Consider the following 8,651-nt stretch of genomic DNA (forward strand, 5'->3'; position numbering starts at 1 on the left):
GCAGGGGGCGTGTCCTATGCCTACATACGTTTGATAGTAGGTGTCCCTCATTCCTAGCTCAAAATGTTAGGAGATATGTTTTCATGACTGCTCCCCAAAAAAATATATATATATTTTTTTTCCAATCATGTGCTGGGCAGTGTATGCCACCATCCAACTCTGACAAAGGTCCTAGGTTAACTTTAACCACTTCAGCCCCAGAAGATTTTACCCCCTTGATGACCAGGCCATTTTTTGCGATATGGCACTGCGTTATTTTACCAGATAATTGCGCAGTCGTGCGATGCTGTACCCAAATAAAATGTATGTCCTTTTTTTCCCCCACAAATGGAGCTTTCTTTTGGTGGTATTTGATCACAGTAGGTGAGGTCGAAAAAAGACACAAGTCCATCAAGTCCAATCTATGTGCATGATTATATGTCAGTATTACATTGTATATTCCGTTGTGGTCGTTGAGGTGCTTATCTAATAGTTTCTTGAAACTATCGATGCCCCCCGCTGAGATCCCGCCTGTGGAAGGGAATTCCACTTCCTTGCCGCTCTTACAGTAAAGAATCCTCTATATCAGTGATGGCGAACCTTGGCACTCCAGATGTTTTGGAACTACATTTCCCATGATGCTCATGCACTCTGCAGTGTAGTCGAGCATCATGGGAAATGTAGTTCCAAAACATCTGAGGTGCCAAGGTTCGCCATCACTGCTCTATATAGTTTAAAGAGGAGGGCCGTTTAAAAAAAAAAAATTGAAAGTCAGCAGCTGCAAACACTGTAGCTGCTAACTTAATAAGCTCACTTACCTGTCCAGGGTGCCCGCGATGTCGGCCGCCCGAGGCTGACCCGTCCCTCGGCTCTCGGGTCCTGGTGTCGCCATTTTGGCTAAGGGAAACAGGCAGTGGAGCCTTGCGGCTTCACTGCCCGTTTCCTACTGCGCATGCGCGAGTCGCGCAGCGCTTTGTGAATGGGGCGCGCTGTATTCTGGGACACACAGTTCCCAGAACACAGCGCAACCCAGTACCCAGAAGACGCCGCACGGAGGAGAGAAGATAGAAGATCTCCGCGAAGGAGGAAGAGGCAGATTAGAATGATGTGCCTAGCAACAGGCATTTCTGGTAAGTTAAAAAAAAAAAAAAAATTTCATTTTTTTTTCAGATTTTTTTCAAATTTTTTATGTATTTTTTTTTTCAGGATGGCCCTCCACTTTAAGGTTAAACTTATTTCCTTCTAATTTTAATGAGTGGCCACAAGTCTTGTTAAACTTCCTTCCGCAAAAAAGTTTTCCTGACAGACTCCATGGCAGCCTACGTATGAGTTAACCCCGCCTCTCCTACCTCATAGGACCCCACTCCCATAAATCTTTGCTTCTAGTCAGAGACCACGTTCCTTTTTTGTCCTCCTCCTATGACCAAGGTTTTACATTATGAAGTTGGATCCAGGCCGGCTGGTTTGTGCACGAATTTCAGGATGGCGGTTCTTTCTGGAGCCCAATTTCCCAGCTATTAGCAGGGTGGGCACGGGCGATTTGATGCAATGCCATGAAGAGCTTACTAACCAGCCATTGGCTGGCAAGCGGCAATTTGGCCAAACGTCCTTGCTATTAGCGGGAGGCCCCCCCATTTATGATGCCCCGGGTGCACTATGAGTATTTCAAGCTCCCAGTACCAGGTCGGATCAGGTGTTGTGCGGGACTGGTAATGTATACACATTTTATCTATGGCAACAGTTTTTGTGTGTTTGTACCGTTTTTCTGTCTGTGGTCTTCCTGGTTATGGCGCTGGGACGCTCCTGTGTTCCATCTCGCTGCTTCCTGCTTCGATCTGCGCAGCTGCCGAGTCTCGATTGAGATCGAGGCTTGGTTTGCGCAGGCGCGGTCGGGGCAAGATGGTGGCGGCCGCGCAGGCGCGCGGGCGTTGTACGGCGGCATCAGTCTCAGCGCAAGTACGCTGTGGGCGCGATGACGTCATCACTCGGCGGCAGATTCAACAGCTATTTCGACAGCTATTTGATTGGGATGCTTTTGAGCTCAGGCTGTGATCCCAGTGTCTGCTCTCTGTTTTTCTCAAGGTATGTCTCCCTTTTTTCTCATGGTCAGTTGGGTCTACCCTGTTATTATACTCTGCAAGCACTGTATTTGTTTTTTACTACCTAGCTGTTTGAGTCTGCTGCTATGGACGTATCGCCGCCCCCCAGTGGCCAACCCTTATGCCGCAGGTATGAATGAATCTTTTCTTTTCATTCTGCCTGTATTGCTTGGGTTGGGATCAGGATGACTTTGTTTTGCATGTTTTTTCTTTCCAGCCCTTCCAGGTCTGAACCTCAGTTATCAGCACATAAAGATTCACAACATCACCATTCCACGTCAAGTTCTAGACATATTAGGTCACCATCCAGACACCGTAAAGAAAGGTCTAAGTCTGAGTCTGGTCGCCATTCTCACCGCCATGCCAGCCGCTCAGAGAGAAGAGCCTGCTGGGGATGTAATGCTCAGGTCCCAGAGGGTAAATCCCTCTGCGAGCTATGTTATGGAAGAGCCATGAAGGAAAGAGGAGCTGGGGACCAGCAAGTGGAAGCTCTGGTCAGGAGAGTAGTTCAGGAATCACTGAATAAAGCAGATTCTGACCAACCGTTTATCCCTCCCTCCGGTACGGCTCTAGCCACTGATATTTCGGATACAGAGGTTCCTGGTCCCTCTCGTCATAGTCCCTCATTTTCCGGTTCTTCCGACAGTGAGACTGAAAGTTTGGAACCTGGTGGTTTTGACTTTTCCTTAGTTCCGCAGTTGGTCAGGGCGGTTAAGGAGACATTGAGATGGGAATATCCTGTAGAAGCTCCCTCTAAACAGAGGAAATACTTTAAACATCTCAAAAAGGAGCGCCTAAACTTCCCCTTCTTGGGTGAACTTGGCGAAATTATCATGGACGAATGGAGTAAAGTTGAGAGGAAAAACTCCTTGATTTCAAAAATTTCAAAAATGTACCCATTTAAGAGCAATGAGGTGAAACATCTAGAGTCGGCCCCTCTCATTGATGCAGCCTTGATGAGGCTAGTGAGACATGTTACACTTCCTCTGGAAGATACTGTGTCCTTCAGGGATGGCCTAGAAAGAAAGATTGATACAGACTTGAAACGTATTTATATAACAGCAGGTATGGCTTGTAAACCAGCCTTAGCCCTGGCAGCGTTATCAAAAGCTATGGAGGCCTGGACGGATGAGATTGGTGCAACCCTGGGCAGTATGTCCGAAGAGTTGGTCAGGAGATCACCAATACATGAGCTGAGACTCGCTTCGGTTTTCCTGGGGGAGGCGTCCCTTGATATTATTCGCCTTGTAGCACGTGTTATGCTTTCCTCTGTTACGGCAAAACGTGCCCTGTGGCTTCGCCCCTGGGTTGCTGATCCTGCCTCCAAACAGGCATGGTGCAGAATTCCCTTGGAGGGATCTTCCCTTTTTGGGAACAAATTGGATTCTGCCATTACACGCGCTACAGGTGGTAAGTCGGGGTTCTTACCCCAGGATCGCCGTCTCCTGGGTCAGAGGAGATCTCAATATAGGTCAGATCCAGAACGCGCTAGAGATGCCCGTCGCTACAGGCCTGGTCGTGAATTTAGAAAAAATTGGAGGAGAAATCAGCCCTCTGGCCAGAAGCCCTCAAAGTCAGCTACATCTGGGGGACGGGAGCCTTCCAAGTCTTTTTGATATAGAGCCTGTCCAGGCGGAGCGGGTTGGGGCCCGGTTACTTCTTTTCCAGCACGTCTGGGCAGCCTCAGTCAAAGACTATTGGACAATCAAAACAGTGTCAGCGGGCCATTCCTGGGTCTTCAGCAGCCCGCCCATACACCGGTTTGTTCCGACAGTTCTGCCACACTCAGAAGAAGAGACAAATTCTCCTGTCTTATACAGAATCCCTGTTGGCCCAAGGAGCCGCCATTCGGGTTCCAACCGAGGAAAGGTTCAAAGGGATTTACTCCCCCCTTTTCATGGTCCTCAAACATGGAGGCCGGTCATCGATCTGACACACCTGAACACATTTATAAAGATAGAAAGGTTCAAGATGGAGACATTGCTAACAATACGCCAGTCCAACCAGGCGATTGGCTTATTTCCATAGACCTGAAAGATGCTTACTTTCATGTTCCTATCGCAAGGGAGTTTCAGAAGTATCTCCGCTTTGCAGTGGGTCAAACACACCTTCAGTTTACATGTCTCCCATTCGGGCTTACAACATCGCCTCGAGTGTTTTCCAAGCTCTTACTGGCTATCGTGGCTCTAATCCGGGTCAAAGGGATTCGATTGCACCATTACTTGGACGATCTGCTCTTACTCTCTCAAAACAGAGACCATCTCTTGTCACATCGAGATCAGGTCATTTCTACCCTGACGGAATTCAGGTGGCTATTCAACAGGGAGAAAAGTCATCTAATCCCAACTCAGTCCTTAACGTTTCTTGGAGCCCGATTCAACACAGTAAAGAGTACAATCTCCTTACCTCTAGAGAAGATTCCGGTGATTCGCGACAGAATCTATCTTGCAATATCATCTCCCCTTCTCAAGGCCTCACAGTGTCTAATGATAATAGGTACCATGGTGGTCACAGCTCCAATGGTGAAATGGGCGCAATGGAAAATGCGACCCTTTCAGAAGGGCTTTCTCCAACAGTGGGATCCGAACTCCCGAGATCATCTGGTTCGGATAACCCCTTCAATGAGGGAGAGTCTTCCTTGGTGGTTACAGCAGAAGAACCTTCTGAATTGCCATTCAATAGCCCCGGTCTCCTGGGTAACGGTGACAACGGACGCCAGCAACAGAGGTTGGGGTGCTCTATGCTTGTCGGAAGTAGCCCAAGGCATGTGGGACTTCCCATCCCAGAAGGTAGTCTCAAATGTGCTGGAACTCCAGGCCGCCTTCCATGCTTTACAGGCTTTTCTCCACCTGACATCAGGATCCTCAGTCCTTCTAAGGATGGACAATACGACGGCTGTTTCTTACATCAAAAGACAAGGGGGCACCCGCAGTCTTTCCTTGCTGAGGGAAGTAAGGCCAATCATGGCTTGGGCACAGTCAAATCTGTTGAATCTAACGGCAGTCTATCTTCCGGGAATTCAAAATGTCCAGGCGGACTTTCTATCAAGGTTTTCCCTGGACAACAACGAGTGGTCTCTCCACATCGAGGTGTTCAACTGGGTTCTGTCTCTGGGAGTTCTACCAGAGGTGGACCTGTTTGCCTCCCCGTGCAACTTCAAGCTGGAGAAGTATTACACGAGGTGTCGTTGACCTCAGGCCTTCGGAGTGGATGCACTGACGGACCAGTGGAGGTTCCACAAGGCTTATGCCTTTCCCCCGGTTCCAGTCATTCTCCGATTTCTGTCCAGGCTCAGATGGGAAGAAGTCGAAGTAGTAGCGGTTGTTCCATACTGGCCCAACAGACCATGGTTCCCTCTCTTACTACAACTCAGCTACCAGGATCCAGTTCCGCTCCCTCTCAGGCCGGACCTCTTGTCACATGGAACAACCTATCACCCTTGCCCATCTCAGCTCCATCTGATGGCTTGGTTTTTGAAAGGGAAAGGCTGGAGGCATTAGGCTGTCTTGACACAGCCATTTCTACTCTACTAAATGCCAGAAGACCAGGTACCAACAAAATTTATCAGAGGATTTGGGCAAAATTTGCGGACTATGTGTCTACATCCAACGGCTCATGTAGAGATCCAAAGATACGGGATGTTATTGGTTTTCTACAAAAGGGTCTAGACTTGTCCCTATCTGTAAGTTCCTTGCGGGTTCAGGTCTCTGCGATCTCTGCATTTTCAGGTATCTCATGGGCCAAGCATCCTCTCACTAGGCAGTTCTTCAAAGGGGCAAGAAGACTCAGACTTCAGAGAAAGCCAAGGCTTCCAAAATGGGATCTTCCTTTTGTTTTGGATTTTTTCTCAGAAATGCATATGGGACAAGCATCTATTAAGGATCTCTCTCTTAAGACTGCTTTTCTTGTGGCCATAACATCGGCTAAAAGGGTCTCTGAGATTAGTTCCCTAGGCTGCAAGGAGCCATTTCTCACTTTTTTCCCAGATTGGGCAGTCCTGATTCCTATGTTAGGTTCAAATCCGAAAGTAACAACCGTTTTTCACGAAAATCAGGAAATTGTCCTTCCAATTTTCCAGGCAGATGAAGACTCCAATATTCATCCTCTAGATGTTGGAGAAATCTTAAAGCAATACCTAGAAGCCACAGCTCCTTTCCGGAATTCTGACCACTTATTCATCTACTTTTATGGGAAAAATAGAGGTTTACGTGCTTCTTCAAGAACTATAGCATCTTGGATTGTCCAAGCCATCCAAAGGTCGTATAAGGCTAAGGGTCTGGCTCCCCCAGAAGCGGTTACTGCTCATTCTACCAGGAGCATTTCTACATTGTGGGCAGCTTCCCGTCATGTTTCCCCGGAAGTGATCTGTAAAGCGGCCTCATGGTCGTCGATTAATACTTTTATGACACACTATTGTGTAGAACCGGCTTCCTTGTCTTCGGTAAATTTTGGTTTGAATGTCTTATCTGTTGACGGTGCCAATTAAACCTTCTTTTCTTTAACCAGCAATTGCCCACCCGGGTGTGTATGGCTAGTCAGTTCCCATACGTAGGCTGCCATGGAGTCTATCAGGAAAACTGAAAATTTATATCAAATACTTACCGTAATTTTCCTTTCCTGATGGTCTCCATGGCAGCAGGAGTTCCCTCCCATTTGCTGGAGTAGGCTAAGTTACGGGACGTGGTCTCTGACTAGAAGCAAAGATTTATGGGAGTGGGGTCCTATGAGGTAGGAGAGGCGGGGTTAACCCATACGTAGGCTGCCATGGAGTCCATCAGAAAAGGAAAATTACGGTAAGTATTTGATATAAATTTTCCGTTTTATCTCTCATGTGGGGTCACCAGTATGGTATTTGTAAATTTAAATCATATCCCCTCTCAAGTGTCTCTTCTCCAGAGAGAATAAGTTCAGTGCTCACAACCTTTCCTCATAATTAATATCCTCCAGACCCTTTATTAGTTTTGTTGCCCTTTGTACTCGCTCCATTTCCAGCACATCCTTCCTGAGGACTGGTGCCCAGAACTGGACAGCATACTCTAGGTGCGGCCGGACCAGAGTCTTGTAGAGCGGGAGAATTATCACCTCTGCAATTTTTTTTTTTTTTTGCGCTATAAACAAAAAAAGACCGTAATTTTGGAAAAAAAAAACAATATTTCCTGACGCCTTCATGGCAGCACACACTGGGTTGTGACTCCGCCCCCACAACCTGACAGGATTGGATTAACTATAAATTTGAAGGGGAGACACCCTGCTGCATTCTCTTTTTTTATCCTCACCTGACAGGATGGGCGGACAAAGTTTTCCTGTTACAGATGAATAAGCCTCTACCGCATTCGCCCCAGCAGGTTCAAGCCTCTCCTGTTTGGAAGTCCCTCCTGTACAGTCTCTAAAGGAGCTTCTATGGAGGGAACCCCCGCTCTGGTGGTCTCAAGGGGCTACTGGATTTCTGGCATTACCAAAGCTTTAAAGAAGCTTTTTTACCTTTGCAGTGGACTCCCCTTCTTCCTTTGCCTATTAATTCCTCTTATTTAAATAATATCCATCTTTTATTCCTATAGTAAGTGGTGGTTTATATTCCCTTTTTTTCTCTACCTTTGGGATTGCTGTCTCTTGTAGTCCCCTGTCATGGCCGCCGTTTGTTTCTCCTTCAGTGGTGTTTTCTCTATGCTGTAATTCCAGCCTAGATGGCGCCGTTCGGCCACTCTGAGCACGTGCAGTGCTAGTGTTTTTTTTTTTCCCCTATGTTTTCAATGTGTGTTCCCTTATCCAAAATGGCGCCGGAACACTCGGGACGCTTCTGTGCATGCGCAGAGCGTCAATTAGCTGCCACAATGGCGCTATTTTCAAATACAGAGCTGTATTTCTCTGTGATTCTGCTGTGCAATCTGCAAAACTTAAGGAAGGTTGCTGCCTCTGCATGTAGATCACTCTGCAGTCTCCAGGTAAGTCCCTGTGGGACTCCTATATATTATTATTATTATTATTATTATATTGTTTCTTGCAGATAAACTTTGTTAATAAATAATATATATATTTATATTTATAAGTGAATTGTGTGTGTGTATGTGTATGTATATATGTGTGTGTGTATATATATGTATATATGTACACATTATTTCTCTCTATATCTCAGACTGTCCTTCACCCCTTTTTTTCTATGGAGTCCACTGCCCACGCAGACCACCATCAGCAAGTTAGGTAAGAGGCTTTACCGGGCAAGGTAAGTATTGAAGGGGAGAAAAAAAGAGTGCCAGACGTTAAATGCTGCATTTTTTTGGCAGCCCGTCTAGATCAAGAGGCGCAAGTTCCAGCCATGGGAGAAGGTCTAGTCATACGTCTAGCAGGATGTCCCGCAGGAGCCACTCAAGATCTCCTTCATGGCACTGAAGACACAGCCACTCACAACATAGCTACTCACGCCACAGTCGATCAAGTCGCAGGAGATCTCCTTCCTCACAATGTCAAAGCCGCCACACCCAACCTGCAGCAAAACCTTGCTGGGTATGCGGCGCTCCGGCACTGCCAGATAACTTGCCTGTCGCAGACGCAAGAATTGCTACAGACCTCATAAGA

Source organism: Lithobates pipiens, unplaced genomic scaffold, assembly GCF_037356315.1.
Source record: "Lithobates pipiens isolate NorthernLeopardFrog02 unplaced genomic scaffold, aLitPip1_a1.2 Scaffold_23, whole genome shotgun sequence".
Classification (NCBI taxonomy): domain Eukaryota; kingdom Metazoa; phylum Chordata; class Amphibia; order Anura; family Ranidae; genus Lithobates; species Lithobates pipiens.